We start from the raw sequence: 22994 nt of genomic DNA, 5'->3' as shown, positions 1-22994 counted from the left end.
CCTGTGCTTGTTTAACCCGACCGTCTGCTCCCGGACTCCTCCCTTTGCAGACTTTTTCACTCTTTATACTACTTTGACTTCCTCCTTAACAGCCGTTATAATAACAACAGCCGCTAGATGTCACTGCCTGACAAGAAGTGTAAAAATGACTTGTAATAGCCAGCTTTCACAGTCCTCTTATATGGTTGCTTTTCTGATGGACGATGAACTGCAATGCAGTGATAACTACACCTAATACCTTTTTATGAAGTTACTTCAAAGACTCAACTACATAATGTTATATGAGTCTGCGCAGACATGGATGTTCACTGCAACTCGACGGATGTCAATGGCATGCAACCACAAGGCGGTAATTCTCATTTACTCATGAGACACAGAATCTCAGCGGGCTGGTCAGCTGACAGTTAACCTCCACCCATTCAAGTTCAAGCTTGACTTCACAATATACTTTGCAGTTGCCTCAGTTGTAATGTCTATGATTATGTAGATATTAACCAGTCTTATCTCTTCCCCTCATCAGGAGCTCCCAGGACAGCAGACTGGGACCTGCAGATGACGCCTGGCAGTGATCTGTAAGTACTGATGAATCTTTTGGCTGAGGAGAAATGTACATTTCTCTAGATTTTATCTTCATTGAACTGGATGAGACTGATGATGGGTTCTCACTCCCAACTCATTGAATACAGCAGCTCGGTCAGTGGTCTTAAGCTGTTAACTATAATGCTCTACCTGCTCCTCCAGTGTCAGGTCTGGATGTGCAGGACTCCATGGTCAGTAAGCAATAATATGTCATTTGCAATGTCTGGTTAGACTTTCAGAATAAAGCTTGCTGACACACAGGTCACATACTATGACTGTTGGACTGGTATTTACGTTGATAAATGGTTGCAGTTTGACAACATTAACGAATTGACGTAATATAACTTAAAAACAAGTGACTCCTGACACTTGGTCTCAAACAGTGTGCAAACCCCAGTCTCTGGTGGGAAAGTTCAGAGTGAGGCCTCTGACAAGGCTTCTGTATTTGATGCACTGGGTGTAAGAACGCTCTGGGCAGTTGCATTTTTAGACTCTTACTTTGAATCTTGATTACTGAATCAAACAGCTTACACTTGGTTCTACTACTGCCACTGATGTTTACTTTCATGAAGTGCGTAGTTTTGTGATTATATTTACAGGTAATATATTTTTAAATACTCTGTGGAAGTAATCCACTCATAATAAGTAATACACACTTTCATTCACCTCGGGATTGTTTGACTTTAAAGTCAACACTTCACTCACAAAGACCTACACCAAGATGTGACACCATGACATCATGACATACAGCCGACAATCACATGACGGGCCACAGCTGTGCTGAAGGTTTTTCCATGATCCCATGCAACAAGTCACCAAATCAATATCCTCATGAACTGTCAAATCATCCAATATCTACAATGCTTAACACCAAGGAGAACTGTTTCCTAAATGTAGTACTGTATTCACAAGAAATGGGTCAAGTCCATTGCATTCAAATGACGAATCCTATAACTCTGAAGTCATCACATATATACAAACCAAAACACATTTTCAAAAGAATCACTACGGAAAACAACAGAACAATGAAGAATCTGCATATCATCACTGAAAATAATGTGGCCAAGGGTTTTATCAATCATAATAATCACAAAGCCTCGACACTATTATCACTCCAAGTTGTGATATTTTCCTTATTGATGATTCCTTATTTGCAACGGACATGTTATCCTCCTCAGTGCTGCAGTGGACACATCCCATTACTCTCCCCTGCTGCCACTGCCTTTGATGTGCCAGCTCGACTTTGAAATCCTGTGCAGATACATAGTTTGTGCAGAGTTTCAAAGGTTCTACAGTCATTTTGAGCACTGGCAGAACTGAAGGGATGAGTGCTGAACATGTCTGGTTCCCTGTCTGTCTCTTTCTCTGTGTGATGCAGCTGTTAGTGTTCTATGGTCATCACCCTATAAATACAGCAGCTGACTGATGGACCCTGCAGCAGCTGTCTGTTGTCCCATGGAACATGGACACATAATGTACACACAGATACAAATGGTGCAAAAACCCATGTGCTGGGTTTGTTGTTGTTGTAGAAGCACTTCACAGGCTCCTCTGGGTGGGAAGAGTGCCGACACTGACCCAACACTAGAATATTTTAATGTTTTTTTCTTCCGTTCTTCCTTTTGTCTTTATTCAAATTTTGTTCAAATATCTGTAGAACAGACTGAGTAACAATTACAGTTTCACCTGTTTTATCAGTGGCTCCAATTAACTATATTCATGAGTTCAAAGAATTATGGGATTATTCGCTAGTATGATCCCATAAAACCCATCACACTCATTTAAACAATAGCCAGTTGCTTATCTTTTAGAATTACCACTGCCTGATGTCCAATTCATGATTTTTAATTTTTAATTTTTTTTCTTTTATTCTTGGAATGACTGTCACCCCTCAGAGTGTGTGTGTTCTTGTCATGGTAGAAAGATGTCCGCAAAGTTAATCAAATGAATGTGACAAAGTAACAATTTTACTGCAAGAAATTCTTGAAATCTCCACCACATGATTGAAAACTGTGCAAATCTGAAAAAGCACTATTATACCCAGCATATCAAAAAAATACAAATATCATCCCGATATATCGATCGAAACCAAACATCAGACTTTTGAAATGGACAAGGTGTGGACAGATGATTCCATCGCTTCCCTCCTCTGTCTGCCACACATGACAGCAGAGAGTGGCAGTGAAACAATGATGCGGATGTTGAGGATCCCACATTTATCCTCCCTATTCAGCACTGCAGCAGCTGCACAGACATAAGGAGAGGCATCATTACAGCGAACTGAGGTCTGTTAATAGGCTTGCGACGTGGGGGGCCTGCCGGCTCTGCACGGGGCTCACGAGAGGGGAGAGCAGAGGAGGGCGGGAGAGCAAAGGGAGGTCAGGGGTTAGGGAGGAGGACACGATGTGGGAGGAGTGTTTGAGACAGGAGGAGCAGGGAGCTGAGGGAGAGAGGGTGAAGAAGGGAAAATGACTTTGTGTACAGTATAGGGGGTATTTTTATCTCTCCTGAATGAAAGAGCTTGAATGGGTCTGGGGTTTGTTGCCAATTGGCTGTAACCCACTGAACATTTAGATGGTAAATAGATGTTGATATGATGGCAGCCACAGCCCTGCTAGCAACTAATCTTAATCAAAATATTTTAACTAGACACACAATCTGTTTCTCTGGCCTGCACGTGGCCAATAAAAAAAAAAGGTTATTGTAGGTTTAACCCCAAATAATTACCTGAATTTCAGATTGAACCTCATGTATACATTGCCTCTGACAAAAGGATCTAAATGTAGATGTAAAAACCACAGCTGGTGGCAGTCTATACTGATCCTATCATTAGCAAATCACATGTGCAGACCCAAACCAACAATAAATGTATCCTACTAACTAGTTAGTATCCACAGCCCAGTCTCAAGAATATAATGTTGGCATTTTGCATTTCTGCAAACCATGAATACGTCAAAATGAATATGTGTCAAATTCCATTTGTATTAGATGTATATGAGCTGACTTTCATGTCAGGAGGTGGAGGGGAACAGTGGTGGAGTAACAGCTGGAGAGTATTTTAAGCTGATCTTGATTTTGTGACAAAACCTAATCAGAGCGTGAGCACAGCATCGGAACAACATAACAACGGAAATTTAACCTGACGAAAGATAAAGTTACAACATAAAGAAATGTAAAGTTTCAGCATATCAGTGGTTTGCAGAAATGTACAATGCCAACATTTATTCTGATGATTGGGTCAGTACTGTATCAAAAGCCTGACACATCTTTTTCCTATAGAGCTCCATTGTTGTCCGAAAAATATGAAAAACACATCACTGAGTGGGTCCACAATGCTGGACTGATCCAAAAGATGGAGCCAACGTAAGTATTTGCAATAAAATAGTCAGGTCAATTGAATATTATTTATGTAGCCCAGACAAACAAATCACAATTTGCCTCGAGGAAGAGCCGAAGAAGAGGGATAGGTATCCGTCTTCTTCAGGATGGCCGGACATGCAATAGATGTGGAGAACACAACATATTTACAAAAATGTAAAATGGACTCGATTCAAAAAATGACCCCAGGATAATTAGACCCTATCCAAAATGTGGCTGACCCGAGAACCCCCACATACAGAGAGAGACCGGCAGCACTGGCATCAATAAACAAGCTGCCACATTCCAAAAGAACAGTAATACGTTACCAAAGTTCACATGTCAAAACCCTCGATGATTATAACACGCTACATGATCAGACCTGGATTACTTTGAAGAAAACTTGATTGTTTTCTGGCGTCTTCTTTATCAGTGACTTCTTTAGTAGATTGGTGGATGTTGGACATAATCACATCCAAAAAATGTGTATGTCTGTGTGTTCACATTTGACAAAAAGAGAACAAATTTCATGAGCTGTGTGTCTCAGCGACTGCTGCAGCCTCGAAACGAATGTCTCGTTGTTTTAAGAACACTGTGCACGTCTTTCTTAACTCACACAGCATCTCTGCCTCTGGTTTATCCCACCTAACCCCAAAACTGAGCCACCCTTTGTCTTCACAGATGTGATGGCAATGTATTGTCAATACATAGTATTACAACTTCCTAAATGATTTCCCCTTTTAAAGATGTGGGTAGCACTTGTGTTTCATGCCCCTGGCAGCCTCTGCAGTGTGTGTTTTTGTGTGTGCATGTGCCATCAGAGCCTCTTCTTGACCTTCAGAGAGTACCGTCATGCCCACTTGCCACACTTCGTGGCGTCGTTCTTCCATTGTGAGAATTTGAGCATTGGCCTCTGCAGAGGAAAGGTGGAGTTTGGGCGTGGCCTGCAGACATTTTGGGAAAGAGCGTGATTTGCAAAGAAAGTATGCACAGCCTGTATTTGTGTGTGTATGTGTGTGTGCATGTGTCTTTCTCCTGCTGGTCTCGGCCGTCTGAAGGTCATGCCATCCCCATGCTCAGCTTCATGGAGAGCTGCCAATGCTGACGGCTGCTGCTGCTGCTGCTGCACTGTGTGTCTGGCACATGCTTCCCTTACTGCAGGGCATTGATTAAGTGGCACAGCTATGCCTCACCTGCTGGAACCAGCCAATACCAATACAGCAGATGCTCCAGCCAGCCAATGCCAAAGCAGGGAAAGGTTTGGAGAGGCTGGAGACAAACGGGCAGCCAGCAGACAAGTGTTTGTGTGGGCTTTTTTTTTTCCTCTCATGAAAAAAAAGTATCATGGAGGAGGAGTAGAGGAAAGAGTGATAAGATGGAGGGTGAGGAAAGGGGGGAGGGGGGTGGCTTGTAGAGAAAATGATTGGAAGAGTGAAGGGTAATGAAGCACGGTGAGATGGATGATGGAGAAGAGAGGGACAATGGATGTGAAGGAGGGACATATTGAAAGAGAGAGATGGGAAGAAAGAACTAGAAAAAAAAAACGGCTTTTGAAATATCGTCAGGGACGAGCAGACTTGAGGGAAATGGGCAAGGAGACTGTATTCGTGATCACACACATACCGACACACACACAAATATTTTGAGCTTTTTCAGGGTGCTTTAATGAAGCTGTCAAGATGAAAAATGAGCTAGTCAAATCTAATAACTCGAGAAGTTAAGAAGCAAACTTTTCATGCAGAACTGTGGAGGAAAGTGGATTCTGTGCTGATGAGCGTGAGCAGAGCAGACGTACAGTGTTTGTTAAGAGCTGAATCACTGATCGTATTGCTTCAGTGCAGCAAAAGTATGAAAGGGATTCAGCAAACCGTGGATTGATTTTCTGTTCAAACTGTTCGACATGGTTTGAAGTAGAATCATTAAACAACAATAATTTGTCGTGTAAGCTTGTGTTCCTCGTCACCTGGTCGTCCAATCCAAGTTCAATCTCTTTTTTTCTCTCTTCTTTTGGTCTGCTGACTAAAATATCTGGCTCTTAGGCTGGCATATGCCCCTCTGTGTTCACCAGCTACTCGCTAGCTTTGTTTGTCTGCCGTTTGGTGCTGAGTAGGTAGTTTTATCAGAGCTTCCTGCTGGGCTAGAAATGGGTTTGATGAGAGCAGAGTCTGCTGGCTGGAAAACAAAACAATTGGCTGAAAGACGCTAAAGCAGTCCTGCAGAATTAGATGATTACTCCCTGTGGATTTGTCACTACCAAAGACCCCATTTAGATTCAGCGCACATCATTTGATCCACTATTCACATCAGTGAAAGTTAAAGAAACAAACCCAGATTAAAATAGACCAAATAATAAGTGAACAATGATAAACAATAATAAAAACTATAATAATTGAGTTATTAGCATAATTTGGGGAAATGCTTCGCTACTTCTTGCGTTAGACGTAAGGCTCATTTATGCCACCTTTATGTACAGAAACAATTATGTTCATCTCAAACCATGTAACCATAGCTGCGTGCTTTATGTTAGCATGGATGATAAGCAATACATCCAGTAGGGGGCAGCTCTGAAACAAGAAATCCTGACAACAACCAAGATAGTGTTTCATAGTCTGATAGTGTTACTTGTTAAGAAAGAGGCAAATGCATTGTAGACATTGGTCTGTGAGGCCATTTAATACATCCCGACATATGGACGGATAATTATTTTCAGTAGTTACCGATGAGAGAGACCGACAAAGAAAGTTACTTCCAGTACTTTCTGCTGTCTGCCATTTTTTGGACCTCTTCGATATGTCCTATGGTCATCTTACTTGAACTATCGGCTATACCGACACCCACAATCTCTGGTGATACTGCAGTTCGGTCTGCATCTGTAAGCTTTGAGAAAATATGTTCATACACGGAACAAATGAATGCAGAGGTCTCTCTCCATATCCTGATCTATGTGGAGCATAAATGAGCCTTTAGATACAAAGATTAATACCACTCGCTAGTCTGTACGCTATATGGCTATTAGCTAAGCATAGACATATAGAAAATGCATTGAATTGCTATTGCTGGAAAAAATTTTAGCAATCAATGGCATCAGATTTGTTAGCATACAAACACGTTATGATTGCATGTGAAGTGTAAAGTGAATGAGAACCAGTCTTCATCACCTAATAATAATTAGATCCAACTGTTTAATTTTAATGGCCTGTCTCCATCTGTCTGTCTGACCTTCATTGTCTTCCTTACGTCTCAGACATTGGAGCTGGCGGCTGACGCTGGATGCAGAGTTGATGTGCGTGTATGTGTGTGTGCTAGAGTGTGAATGTGTGTGCGCACCTTTGGTTTGATGCATATGGGTTTGTTGCCTGTGTATTTGCGTGGGCGGGCGCGAAAACATGCAAGCAAATGCCATCTACTGAGTGTCAAATAATTACAGAGCAAGAACGGCCGCCCAGAGCACAGATTACTGTGTATTTGAATATATGTTGGTGCACCGCCATGTTAGCCTTTTTTTCTAAAATGTGGCGCATCAATAAACATGCATACAAGAATATTAGGTTGTTGAATTTTGGGTTTTGTCTTAAAGACGAGAGACTGTGTATGAACGAGGAGGGGCAAGCAGCTGAGGAAACAGACAGAGGAGCAGACAGAGTCAGACAGACAGTCAGACAGAGAGGCGTTACCTCACACTCCTGTTGTAAATGTTCTTTCTTTGATTGTCAGTAACTCACATTCCCAGATGGATTATACCATCTATATTATTAGTAATAGCTCACAGCCGTGCGAGCACTGTTTTGATTCGCCAACAGAGACTAAAAGCTCCAATGATTTGATTTGTGTCTCTCTGCAAAGCGCTGATATTACTATATATGCTTATAAAGCATATAGCCATTTATCACAGTCACAGTACGGATAAGATGAAGTTGGAATGCAAACTGAAAAATAGATCTGGAATTATTATCACAGATCTGTTCATCTTTCACTGTCCGTGCTTCTGTCCTTGAACTGGCTATTGCTCAACATGATAGTAAATTCAACAACCATCTTAACTCTCAGTTATGGTTCCTGTGCCTGAGGCTGAGCTTTCCCTTAGTACAGTGATAAGTGACCGATTGAATTATTTCCAATTATTTGTTGTTTTTGAAACACTGCCCTGACAGAGGTAGACAATAGCAGCTTTTCATTTCAAGGCAGCAAACATTGATGTTATCGTCTGAAATGGCCACCGTCACTGGAATAATTGATCAGCTGATACTAGCAAACTAATTAAGATAACGTTAGCTAAGCGAGTCGGTTGAAAAGCTTACTTTTATTTTCTCCAGCAGACCTTTCTTAAAATGTTAGTTTGTTAGAATGTTAGTTAGTTTCCTCCCCTGTCAGTGATTTATGTTCAATACATGAAAATATAGGGTGCATTTGTAAGTAGACATCATGAGGTCCGGTCCACTCTGACACAAACTGGACCATTCATAAATCCGAAGCACTGCTGGAATATACTGTTTGGTCATTCAGAGTGTCTACTTGTTAACAAACCAAGCTTAATCCAGTCCTTACACTTTGTTCTTGTGTTGTTGGTTTGAATAGGCTTCAAACAGACACCCTCTACACTTTTGAAAGTATCATTCTTTACACATGCACACTACCTCAGCATGTGGACAAATCCAAAGCTATGGATAATCACTATTCAGAGCAGAGTTTAATGGTCAATAACTAGCATTAAATTCACATTCAATGTAAAACAGCAAAGGTTTGGAATTTATGAAGATTGCCCATGAAGAATGTAACAAAAATCTGTTTTTACAATCATATAAATAAACGCTTTAACTCTTTGATGAAAGGACAGTACTGGCAGACTAATGTCTTGATCTAGCACTAGTAGAAGAGCTCTCACATCTTTTTAGTTTTTTAAATACTTTTTAGTCAGTCATTTCTGCTCTCTCTGCCCTTGTAGGCCTAAAAATCAGTTAGTGAGCTCATTCTGTCTTATTTCTTATCCATTCAATTAGGTTTGGGCCTTGACCAAGTGCTGCCTCTCCCTCTGGTACCCCTCCCCATCTGTTCATATTCTACGCTTTTACCTCTTTCCTTAAATACATGTTTTTCTGCTTGTTGCCTCCAGTACAAATGAAGAAAATGCCAAGTTTCCGCCTCAGTATGCCTCAGAAATCCACAGCACACCCTGTGTTTACTGTATGTAAAATATGTTTTGTTTAAAAGCAGCCAATCGGCCCTTATGGCTGAGATATTCATTAATACCTTCACTTCGAATGTGTTGGATGGCATAAGCATTGTTGGACTGAACACAACATTTCTGCCATTTTGTCAGCTGTATAAGTTGTCTTGCTAGAAATATAAAATGAAAGGTCATTGGGTCATGAAAATCCAGATTGTATCCACTATGGAGCGCTATGGCTCACTTTATTTTATGCCCAGACTTTAGAGCTGTTTTGGTGAAGATTTTGGTGGCTCACTAGGAAAGGTCAGAGGTTGAGCAAAAATTAGAATTAGGGGTGTAAATCACAAGTTTCATCACGATACGGTATTATATTGATCATTTGGACAAAGATCCGATATTTGCCAATATCACAAAGTCTGCCATGATACGATTTTGATCCCATTAGATATGGGGGCCTAAGATTGATATTAGACGATATCATTTGCCATTTGACTCTTCAGTGGAAATATTATTGTATTAATGGTTCCAGAGATTTAAATGGAAAACAATCGATTCATTTTAATAAAAAAAAAGCACTGTGTAGAAAGGAGTTGCACATGGACAGAAACGGTGACACAGACATGCTGTGGGAATTTCAAAATAAAGGTGTATCTTAACAATAGTGGCGATATGAATTGATGTTTTCACTTTGCATCGATGCTATTGGATCATTGATCATTGAATCAATATATCGATCCTGATCAATGTATCGTTACACCCCTAATAAGAATCCAAAGTGTTGATCAAAAGGAGGTTTTAACCTAGTTGTTTTGCTAAATAGGACAAATAAATGACATCAAAATAGATGGATGGATCATCTACCATCCTGCAGAACAGCGTTGAAACATTGAAAAAAGAACAAATCTTTTATTTTTCAGAAATGAAATAAAAGAAAAATAAAAGATTTGTTCTTTTTTTTTGAGGCTGATATGCACCCAGTCTGTATCAGTTTATAATGTGTGTGCACCAAGAGTTCAGCAATATTTTCACCAGATCTGATCACAGGAGTCAGATTGTTTCAGCCTGGTTCCAGATTGTTTGCTCATTGACAGGCTGTTTCAACAGTTTGAGAAATTGAGCCAACCCGAGATTTGCAGATGGGACTAAGACATCTTCCTGTGCATGAATGAGAAAAATGGTGGCATCAATCGTGGATGAGATTGACGCAACCCGTCATATTTCTTCGAATTACATGAAAAATGCTGTCACTCCTAGCTGCTTGTGGCAATCTCTACCACAGTGTTGACTCATTTCCAATGTCCACTGAAAATGATGTTGGTAGGAGAAATATTTGACTTTAAATGTCTCTATGTTGCAACTTCCATTTCTCTAGGTTCAATTTTCAATTTTATCAAGGCAGAGCTTATGTTCTGGTTCGGTTTAAGCTCAGAAACCAGTTGGTTAAGGTTAGGAATACATGTTACGGCTTAAAACCTGTTTTGGTCAACAAATACACAGCTGGTAATTGCCCCAAGGTCTCATTAATCTGGTTTGTTGGCCCACACACAGCAGGAAGTTGTCACGAGGTCACCTTAAAAACACCCGGTTTTGTCACCACAAACATGGCTGGAGATGTCCCAACTTCCCATCAAAAATATCTGTTTTTGGTGCCAATAACGCAGTGTCATACTTGCAAATGTTGGAACATATTCTCAAACTGCGGCTGTGAACATGATATGACAGGATTTGTAGAAATGTCAGTATGGTACATACTAGCCTATGACATGTACAAATGTGAACTGTGATACGCAGAGACGTTAACTGCCAACATTTTATTTTGGCCGCTGGCTGCCTTGCAAATCCAACTCACACAAAGTAAAATGTGCTGTATTGGCTCATATGTGCTGCTAATCTGATTACTGGGGGTCTTGTTGTTTTAATTGTTTACCTGTATGCTGCAAATTTACATTGTAATGACGGATATAGTTTTTTTTCTTTTAAAAAAGGGATATTTTCTACATCCCTGCTTATTTCTGTGACGTCTCCATATTCAACTAAATTAAATCAACTTAAAAATGGAGTGTATGTGAGAGATGTTAGCTGGCAGGGTGGAGGACCGGCCGTCAGGTGACCAGACACACATACAGCATGCACTCAGTGTCTTATCTCAGTGTACACACACGTGCACTCACACATGTAACATTAGATGCATGTACAGGATGATATGCAGTGTAGCTGTACTCAAGTGAGACAACACAGATGTGTAAGACACATGCAACTTTCAGACTACAACAGTCCCGACAGCCTTGAACCTGCAGCCTCTCTCTGCTGTCTGGTTTGCATGCAGCACTCATGTTTTTTTTGCTATGTGTGCGTACATTTTTGTGTGTGTATACTGTATGTGTGTGTGTGTGTGTGTGTTTGTGTGTGTTTTGCAGTAATAGAACAAAGGATCCTTTTGTACAACAGGCCCGTGGCTTTAACGTCTCCTCCCCAAACACGATGTGTGCTGCATGTATTTTCATGTATGCTCGTGTGTGCTGCCCACAAGTGTGTGTTTTCTCGCTCATTGTTTATCAGAGGAGACTCGAGCTTCAGTTCAGTGTGTTTGTGTCCCTGTGGAGTGCAGCTTTCGCCCCGGGCCAGGCTGACTTTAGGCCTCCTGCTTTTTGTCAGACCCCACTTGCCTTTCTCTCCTCTGGCTATGATCCACCAGAGTCCTGCTGCAGCAAATGCTAATCCTTCTCCTGACAGCTCCTTTAAACAGCTACACCAGTGTTGTCATGAAGGCAACATTTTCAATTTGATTCCAATTCAGAAGAAAGGATTGTTACGAGCCGACAGATCAAAAGTTTAGTGTAAAATATAGACTCTTGTACAACAAAGAAAAACATCAGTAACGACTCTACATGCTTCACTTGGACTTGATCTGGCACCAGTTGAGGTGGTCTGGACCCATTTCAAGCAGCAGTGCTGTTGTCATTTTTCAGATTTTTATATCATGGAAAAATCGTGCCCATTAAAAATGTATAATGGGACAGTTCTAAATCAGTGATCAGCCTGTACAGCTGCAAAATTGGAGGATTTATTTCCAGTGAAATAAAAGTCCCATTCATTTTCTGCATAGAAGTATCTTAGTCACACCAGATAGGTTTTCATCAGCAGTGGTGGTTGTTTAAGGGTTTATTCACCACAACAGGAGTTAATTAAGGTGGTAATTTGGGTTACTGTACATTAGACACAAGCTAACGTTAGTGAGCACACACCAATTCAGACACAAACCAGAGACTCTGGTTCTCTCTCTCCTCTCTGTAACATTATGTTAATGAAGTACATTTCCCCTCCAGCTCCAGTCAGCAGTCAACATTACAGAACAGAAACACCCGACAATGGAGTTCACCTATACAGATCACTGCTGCAGTCAGGCTGATAAACAGGAGTGAAGATTTTAAATGTTAAAAGTTAAATAGTAATCTCTGAGATTTCCTCCTATCAGCAAACGGTTCCAGATCAGAGCAGAATCCACTGTGAGTCAAGGTCTTTATTTCCCAGAGGGTCAGGCCTGCACCTGACTCTCTAGCTGGCTCCGAGAAGCTGAACAGCAGCTACACCCCCTGCTCCGTCAGGCCCTCCACACAACACTCAGCAAATTTCTGTTGTTTTGTTTTCATAGAGAGCCCCCTAGTGGCAGAGGTTACATATTGTATGTTTAACTTTCATAGTAAAGTCAGTTTTGGATGAACTTAACGAATGGTATTTTGTTCCGAACTGCAACAACAAATCACAGCTACTGTACAGCTCTGATTCGCACCTCTAACTAGCTATTTGTCCATAGCAACGGTAGCTAAGGCTCATGGGTATTGTAGTATTTAGAGCCATTCACCATGCCAAACTTACAGAAAAAAAGGCAAATGAAGCAGACATCTTAAAACAATTGGCCATAACACAAGTATGTTAAATTATTCAGGAGACTCGTGTTTTTACAGTCGTTTACGGGAACATTGACAAAATCATTACAAAGAATACTGTAAATCTACACTGGGGAAAAAATGCTTCCATCTCCTGCTCCATTGACAGTAAACAGCTTGTAGTGTTCTCATTCTTCTATTTTCTTGGCATTGCTATATTTGTTGGCGTGTTACCACCACCACTGTCAATTAGTGATACATGCTATATCACTGTGCAAAATACCCCAGAATCTGGACGTGTTTTATTTACGGATATTTACAAATATCTAAAATCCATGTTAGATACTGTCTGATCACAGCATTGTAAAATATCATATCTGGGGCATATCTCATCTCCAGATTGGGAGCACATCAGTATGAGGGGTAAAGATATTTTTCGGATTTTTTTAACAGTGTTGCGTATCGTTGCTATTAAAAGTAACTCATTATGTTAAGATTACTGCCATTAAAATGTAACTTGTCACATTACTGTGTTATCTGAGAAAAGTTAAACACGTCAGAGTACTTTAGAGTTACCAAAAATGATGGTAAAACTTCTTTGTGAGTCACTGCACATGTGGGTTATATTGTCCAGACGGCGTGTAGCCCACTCTACATGAACCTTTGAATGTATTGACTCTACGGTCATTTTGTAGCCTTCTTTACGGCTCACAATCAGTAACTCCACAGCCTAATAATAGAGTGACGGACACAATATAACATTTACAGCTCTTTATTTTGCTAACAATCTGACAGTGAACTGGGCAGAGGCAGACAGTATTAGGCACAGCTGTGTCAATGAAAACAACACAACACAGCTCTTATGGTACAGTATATGATATTTAAACATGCAACTAATGAACCCGTAAACTATGAGTGCATAGAAACCATAACCCCCAACACTGGATTTGAGCTCTTCTGCATTCCTGTAAAATCAGGAGAGCATTATTCATGCCGTATCTGTGGAACTTTAAGATATACAAAGACAATCTGATCAAAGTAACTGTGGATACTCTCCTTCTATGAATCATGCACAGATCACGTCGATCTCCAGATTGGGAACACTTTGATACTACCTGAATATAGAGTTTAGATACTTCCAGATATGACTGATACCGTAATTTGAACGCCACACACATTTCTGGTGTCAGCATATCACATTATACGGCCGAGATGTCTCACCTCATATATTTTAATAAAAGGAAAGCAATAAACGTGTGGTATCTGTGTATGGAAACTTTGAGATATGACTAATAGTCGTGTATTCGATATTCAAGGATAAGATTCAAATCTGTTTAAAATGACTGTACATACTGCCTGGTTTTCACAGGTGTACTTTTAGAATACTGAGCTGATATATTATATGAATTGGCTTGTAGTCCTGTCGTGAATACCACGCACATAGCAGTTCTTAAGTAAACAGATATGATCCAGATTTTTGCAACAATTTAAAAAAGATATCTGAGATTCTTGGGGTTTTGGCGCAGCTTCCATCACTGTATGCATGACATAGAAATAACGTGGGGAGCCATTTTCATTTTACTACTGTAAGTAAGTTCAGTTCAGTTTAACTGCCACTCAGATCAACAGATTCAGACACAGACACAGTAGATGGGAAGAAAGAAAAATACTTTGATTGGGGGTTAAAAAAAAACCTTAATAAATGTTAACAACAAAAAGATACACACGGTGATGAGGCTGTACAAACAATGCAAAACTTTTTAAAAGAAACAAAAATGTAATATAAAAAAAAAATTATGACATTTTTTAGTTGTCTTTACTCTGGTATGTGGCCAAGGTATATTGAGATAATACTCTTCAAGTTGTGTTGATATACTAAATACTGTTATGCACTGTGCCTGTCAGATAAGCAGCACTTTGGAGCATTTCTTTGCTCTGCCTCAGCCACGTATTTCTGGACACTTTGTTGCGCATTAGAAATGTGACGCTAACAGCTACAGTCAAGTGTCACAAGCCACAGGCTGATGTGTCTGTTACAGTCTCTCTCATTAATATTTTACCTTTCCCTATCTACATGTATATGCTCACTGCGATGGAGTTTCTTCGTGCAGGCACATCTGCTAAAAGTATCCAGTATTTACAGCAAAGACAGTCCAGACATTTGGTGCTGGAAAAAGCTCAGCTGTACACACATACTGTACAGTGTACACAAGTACACTTACAAGCATGCAGTGTCAAGAATACGCACACACACACACACATGCTCACACACAGACACACACACACAATATACAGCCTATGTAATCCCATCGTCTGTGCCTGCCCATCCCTGTGTCCTGTGTTTGTTTGTGTTGTATCTAGTTCCCGGTGCCATATGCTATCCGTAGCCATTGGTATCACACTCTGCGGCAGGCCCTCAGTAGCCTGCTGTTCTCAGGGCTCGGCTCCTCTTGTCTAAACAAAGACTGCACTGACAAACACAGTCAAGTATTAGAGTTCATGATGAAAGTTTCAGAGCAGAGACTCACATATTGTTTTACTGATCCACTTTCCACACAGCTATGCACCTCCATTACAGTAGCCCCAAGCTCTGCTGCGGTCATCAGCTATCACGAGGAAATCAGTGTGTAGTGCTCTACTGCTGCTATGCATTAAAAAAAAACAGTACAGTACATGCAGTGTACAGTACAAATTGATGTTATGCTGATGTTGAGGAAACTCTGTGAAATGAAACTCATTCAAACCTTTTTCACGTATTGCGGGAAAACTAAATGCATCATTTCTCCGTCTGTGTCATTTTTATTCATCTCAGCAGATCGTTCAACTTCCTGGATTGTGTAACTTAATGGACTGTATGACCAACAGGCATGACTTGGAAAGAAAGTTTCTAAGGGAGGTCTGTCAGTGTGCCGAGCATATTCCCTGCAGCATAATGGTGGGATGGACATACCAACCTGCCTGCTTCATGTTTTCACCTTCCTCCAGGGATTTTGTATTTCACTTTGATAAAGTTGGGAGGCTTGTGAGGCTTATTTAACGGTCAAAATTAAAGCAACAGAGGCAGGCATGAGTCACACCCCAAACCCACGGCTCCTGTCATGCCCATAATGCATCTTAATAGTATCTTTCATCAGACCCTCCCTGCCTTTCAAACTCCACACTCAGCTTTTATCACAGGATTATTGTCAGAGATTTAAAGTCTCAAGACAACATTGAGATACAGTAACCATGGTGACATCAGTATGATATCATGAAGGTCATTTTTTCAGACTTTAGAAAGCTCCTCCAGAGCCACAGAAGATAAAAATACAACTATTTTAAATTGATCTTCATGTGTAGAATCAGTTTAGTGCCGAGTACAGAGAGGATTTTCCAACACATTTTCATACCTAAACAACATATATCACTGTTCCCAAAACAACATGACTGTTGGAGTGTATGTCATTCCTGTAGCTTCAATTATTACATACCTACGTTACGTATGTAACTTAAATGACGTTATGTACATGATGTTACTTCACTATGTTAGTAAGTTAAAATAACTCACTGTTGACTTTTGGTTTCACACTGGACATGAGCAGTGGTCTCCTGGATGAAAGTCCTACTTGTTTAACTCAACTGTCCATCCCAGACCTCCTCCCTATACAGACTGTGTCCCTCTTTATACTACCTCACCTGACTTCCTCCTTTACTGCTGTGTTAATTACTACAGCCACTAGAAGTCGCCACCTAGGAAACGTCAATATGTGTCTACGTCTTCCTTGTTCTGATGAGAACAGGCAGTCCTGGTTTTATTTTACAGACACGTCTGTTAAGATAACACCAAAAATATGCTTACATTTATTTAAAAAGCTCCATTGTCATTAACTTTACCTGTATGTACATGTACAGACTGGGGACAAATTCAGGTAAAAACCTGAATAAATGAGCGGAGAAACAGGACAAATGCAGATGCTTCCATACAGTGCATGGTGGCTTGCTGACTGGTTTTAATGTCAAGCATATGCGATGGCCTTTACAGTCAGTGATCTCAACCTAGTTGAGCACTGATGAGAATGGTTGGTCATTTTGGATGATGGATCTTGCTGATGGTAGAACAACTGAATCTCCTGTAAAGCACCCATTAATGAAACCTCTTTTTTCCCTCAAAACCTCTTTCAAAAATGTCACTGGCGGGTCACACCAGACAGTGTATCCCAAGTCATTTCTGACGTTCTGATTGTTTGGTTTGCAGAGGTGTGTCATAGCAGCCGTCACATTATGAGAATTTGTTCCTTAATTTCTGACATTGCAATAATTTTGTTGTAGGCTGTGTTTGGTCAGCAAAGCTCCATATCAGTCCTTGTTAAAGATGTCTCACAGTGAGATCCAAGACGACCATCTGTGGAGTGTAAAGGGGCATTACGATATACAGACCTGCTGCATTTTGAAGTAGGGCCAAATGATATGCCCTTAAAGTGACATTTCAATATTTGTAGGCTATATTGCAATACATACATGAGCAATACACAGTATTCAAACTTTGAATTCTCCACAAAAGTTCTTCATAAGTGGACTTTGGGACAAAATTAAATATTGCAGTATTTTTGACCAAATACCTCGACAAGTAGGGGCGACTTACTTGACTTACGTACTTCCACAAAATATGAACACAACTTATGAACACAAGTAGAACAAGTAAAACAGAGAGAACTAGAATACAGTAGTAGCCCTGGGTAGAGCACATACCTCTGCGAAGGCCCAACAGTCCCATTTTGTGTTCACTCATAGATACCAGCCACCTAACAAACACCTAAGATCCATGCATTATTCCCTTAATGAAAATGTGGAAAAATGCCTCATCTCTCAATGTTAAAGAACATGAGAAAACAATTCCTGGATCAACCCCTTTATCTGGATCTGCACCAAGAGTTAATGGGGTCCATTCTGGACTGAGGCCCAGCCTCCATCTGACTTTCACGGAAATCTGTTCAGTAGTTTTTGTGTAATCCTGCTGACAAACCAACCAACAAACAGATGGACACAGGTGAAAACATATCCTCCTTGGTTGAGGTAATAAAATACAGAGCGGTCAGTTCGTTTCTTAAAGAAGCCTCTTCTGGGCTCTGAATGTTGACAAGGCCATGTTGTACATTTGGCAAGCTGCTTCCAGGAACTTAGAAAGGCCACCAGACGCTGCATTACATCACCTGAAAGTCCTCTACATTTACTGGCTTTGACATTGGCCTTGGGTAATGTCAAAGCCATGTGAACAAAATAAGCGAGTTAAATGCATCCCTCCCCTTGACTTATTTTATGTGACTTGAAGACGTGATTGGCAGGCCTGCTATTTTTGACTCTCCTCGACTCTCTGTGGAAGTTCTTTTTTAAACATCCTTGGCAACTCTGATGATTGTCCTGAAACCAACCTGTAATCATTTAACGCACTGTACTTGTTTAGAAAAAAGAAAGAAAGAAACTCCTTCACACTGCTGTCCTAGAAATTCTCTTTCAACTGCTGTTGTGTATTCTGTTTGAAGCCCGGGCTTGACAGCTTCATTTGTGAAGTGTCTCAATTAGGCAGAATATTTCTGCCGACATATCTCGACGCCCAGACTGTCTCACCAGAACATGAAAGCCCAGGCTTAAGGAAGTCATCACACACCTCGGCAGAGAGAGACAGACACACACACTCATGCGTGCACTCACACACACATGCAAACACTAAAAATAGAGGCAGCTATCCTACTAACGCTGGTTAATGCTCCTCACCCCAGACAGTTGGATTTGCATATCTTTAATGTGCTTTTTTTCTCCTCTCCCCTTCCCTTCTCTGCGTTTCTCCTTTTTCTCTCTCCCTCTGTCTTTCTGTCTTGTGTGAAACAGTCTGGTCTCTTATAGGAATTCTCAGGAGAGCTTGCAGTGCATGTTGAGAGGGAGCTTTTTGTATCAGAAAAGCAAGAAAAAAGCAGGCTGAAAAGATTTCAACAATTGTGGTAATTAGAGATTTTGGAAAGGCGAGACACCCCCACCACCACCTACCCCACCCCTCTCTCTCTCTCTCTCTCTCTCTCTCTCTCTCTCTCCCTCTAACTTTCTCTTTCTCTCTCGCTCGCTCTCTCAGGTCTTTCAGGCCACTGTAATGGTCTCCATCTGGTCTGCGAGGGGGGAAAGAAAGGTATTGAATCCCTGGGCTGTATAGGACGGCCATCTGGGCCAGGCCACTCCCACAGCTCTGAGGCCACTTCTCAGCTGTTCCAACCGACCAGCCGACAGGCCCAGTGGCCCCGGCTACACGCCACGACCCCATGTCAGGAACAATAACAACAATAGGTGCTAGCCTAGCTTATTCCATTAAGCCCGTAACAGTCTTCCAATAAATAGTATGCATTGCAGTCAGTACACAGTGTCAGTCTGTTAGCGTGCAGTTAGCATATACCATATTGCAAAAGCATGTTAGTGCAGTGCCAGTTGGGGTCCAGCCAATGTACAGTGTGTTTATCAAGCTCAGGGGACATATTTCTCTCCGTTCTCTCAGGCCTCCTTCAGCAGGATTGGTAGAAGTAAATCCAACCATGACACTTGCATTAACCAACAGTAAACTGAAGCGTTTGATTGGTGGAGATTGCAGAGGGTACAGCCTGGAGGAAGTGTCGCCTGTGTTTTTTTTTCAGGGCAAAAATGTCCCAAAATGATATCAGTGTTGCTTTACTAAAACACGCTCTTATCATGAATAATTCAATTTGTATTCTTAAAATTCTTACCTCCTTTTTCAGAGACAGGTTTAATTCATAGTTTTTGATTTAATCTAACCAATATTTTTGCAACAACAACAAAGGTCAAAGGTCATTTTCATAACATATGTAGACGAATCATTTAAAAAAAAAAAAAAAAACTACAGTGCTTGTGGAAAAAGTAAAGTATCTCTTTTCCTTCAAAACATTACCGTGATTGGGAATTCATTATTTTACAATGTCGGGTCCAAAATGATTGTTCTGTTTATCTCTGTGACAGTTGGTTCCAGCTTCTAAGGGAGCACTCACATTTGGTCCAGTTGCTCCGTACTGTGCCGAAGCATGATTGTCGCTCCTCCCCAGTCCCCCGCTGGCCTGCACTCACATTGCTCCGGCCCCAACCAGCCTGAGCCCGGCTACCTCTTGTACATACGTCATCACGTCGTAGCGTCACCAACTTTACTGACTTTTTTTGTGGTTAATTTTGTGTTGTTTTGGTCATAGACGGCCCTCTCACATTCCTGGATTTCCTGATTATGCAAGGCGCTGTAATACGCATGATTATTATGATTATACTTCATGTCCACGTTGAACACCCGTGCATGAGCAACCGTACCGTGCCGAACCACACCTCTTCCTACAGTGCCAGGGCCAAGGAAGTGTAGCTTGCCTGAGCATGGTACAGACACTCACAATAGTAAAACAAACTGGACTTCAGGGGGTGTGTATACAAATGTATACAATTTTATGACCACAGAGTTACCACTGCCCAGAAGACACTGCATCTAAAATGTAAGATTTGGGAAAAATCAATTTTCATTAGTTTAGTTTCATCGTTTTAGCAAACACACACAGAGCAGGGTCCAAACAGAGAGAGAGACAGAGAGAGAGAAACAGCAAGACAACGTCTCAATGAGACAAATCTCAACAGCAGACAAAACTTTATAGGAACATCAATAAGGAACATTGCAGCAAATTAAAAAGATGCACCATTAAGTTACCTCACGAGAGCTCTCCGTTCAGGACCATAGCAGTAGAAAAGACCAGCAAGACTCTTCGGCATGTTTTTCTTTTCTTCTCAGTTTACTGCAATGGTTTGGTGAGAAGAATTTTAAATGTTCTCACAAAAATCATACATAGTGTAGATTATTCATAAATCAATCAATGTGATTCTCACTCTATCGCCTTGTTGAGCTGACAGCATCATGCTAATCATGCTTATGAACTTATATTTTCTCACATACAGTCTTCTTCTTGCAAGGTTGATTTTTGTGCTTCATTACGTTCTAGACATCTGCATCACATGTCAAAACAGGTCAGCGTTAAGTCTTATTTAGCAGCACATCAGACGAACTACGGTTGGGCTCATTTACATCTTTAGTCTTGGGAAAAATCGTGCTGAATGGACAAATTGGAGTGATGCTAAATTTCTGTTTTTAAATGGTAATTTGCAGCATTGCAGCTAAGTTTCTCTATGTTTGTGAATTTCCAATGTTGTCACCCCTCCTGGCAGAAAGCAACCTCAGTTACGAATCAGTTATAAATTTTCCCCAGAGTTATCTAATTTTTCTACATACATATTGACATATTAAACCAGAATATTGTCAAGATGCCATTATCACATGGAACTTTTACACATAATTACTATATCACTTGTGTTGTCCTTTAATTATCCTTCAAATCTCTCATATATTATACAAATGATCATATAAGTATAAAAATGAGGTACAGTGAGCGCCTGTACCATATTTAAATTTTTCGCAAAACTGGCTAGACATTACAGTGTTGTTGTGTTAGACTCTGGCTGCTGGCCGTGCTTTATTCAGTTCACACTCTCTGCGCTTCAACACAAATAGTACAGATGGAGCTCGAGTTTCTATCAAGTGAGCAGAGATGAGGGTTTATAATAATATATGGTAAACGCTTGAACAGACCACTCCAATGATGTTGAAGCAAACACATAACAGAATCTAAGACCCGGAGCTTCAGCTGTTTATTTATTAAATAACCCGCAGCAGTTGAAATGTCTGATAATCTAAACACAGCCTGATTTCCTTAAGAGCCCTCCAAATACACACAGTCCATCCTGTTAGAGCTAACTGTACACAGTATATTTATTCTGCCCATTTTAAATAAAGCTTCCTGCTGATAGGTTGGTCATAAGTAAATAATTCCAAATGGGGCTGTGTCCCGGTATCTCAGGTTGAATCCATTTAGATTTCCTAACCATGCTATGTTTACATTTTGGGGAGAAGTGAGTTATTGGAGTGTGGCCCTGCCAACTGAGGAAACCTCCACCAGAACCAAAGAACAAGAATCCCTTGCTTTGGTTACAATAATCTCTCTGGGATCACACAGATAAATAAATCCCAGCATAATATCCAGATCCTCTGTATCTAAAAACATAAGACTATCTGCCCAATGTGTTTTATAAGACTGTTACTAACACACTATTTAAGATGAACCAAAGATTTTTTTTAATATAATGACAATGTGTAATGTGAAAGGGTTAGCTTGTGTTGAAGAAGCTTCAAAGAATAAATGGCCTGACTCTGCAGTTCCTTTGAGCCTCTATTGGCTCATTATTTTGGCTTTCTGGCCCCGACTCTCACTAATCTCATTTGAAGACACAGCATGCAGCTGTTTTCAGTGAGAAAGCCCTGATAAAACCTTTGTGCACTACCTGTCTGGCACTAAACTACAAAAAGGCAAAGCTAGCAACTAGCTGGTCAACATAGAGGGGCTAATGCTAAAGAGTTGTTGTTTTATAACAACTCTTTAGCATTAGCCCCTGTTACATTACATTACACTGTAGGTGTAATACCACATTTGGTTTTATAATAAAACCAAATGTGGTATTACACCTACAGTCCAGAAGAAAGCCTCCATGTTAATGCTTATGTTGCCAATAATAACATTGCTCATGGCTAATTACAAAGAGGTAAACAATAGAAATTGATCATATTTTTGTGTCAGGATTCTATATATACAGTAACAATGTGAGACTGTCATTAGGTTAAAGAGGTTTAGGAGCTGACACATCTTAGTCTGACTCACCAGATGTAGAGTGTAAGTATAATCCTGCCATTGGGCACCTATTTCAAGCAGCATTCTCCTCCCATGTGCTATCTGAGTCTTACTGTTTTCAAAATCACCATCGTTACTGTGGGACACAATAACAACCCCGATCTAGCAACCTACACACTTAAAATGGCATGTTACCCTTACCCTGTCACTAACGGTATGAACGTAACTGAGCTAGCAGCTCTTACCTTCCTTTGCAGGGATTTA

General features: G+C 40.6%; 1 long non-coding RNA gene across 2 annotated transcripts in view; it reads left to right on the top strand.

Annotated features, from left to right (window-relative positions):
- LOC311256104 overlaps nt 1–22994 on the top strand; it is a 116664-nt gene that overhangs the window by 44542 nt on the left and 49128 nt on the right. For both annotated transcript variants that reach the window (XR_014622443.1, XR_014622444.1), the window contains one exon: nt 521–572. This is a non-coding gene — a long non-coding RNA (uncharacterized lncRNA). The remainder of the gene's footprint in view (nt 1–520; nt 573–22994) is intronic.

This window comes from Pagrus pagrus, assembly GCF_965226575.1.
Source record: "Pagrus pagrus genome assembly, chromosome: 4".
In the NCBI taxonomy this organism is placed as follows: domain Eukaryota; kingdom Metazoa; phylum Chordata; class Actinopteri; order Spariformes; family Sparidae; genus Pagrus; species Pagrus pagrus.
The sequence above is the reverse complement of the archived record's forward strand: the minus strand, read 5'-3'. Positions and strand labels throughout refer to the sequence as shown.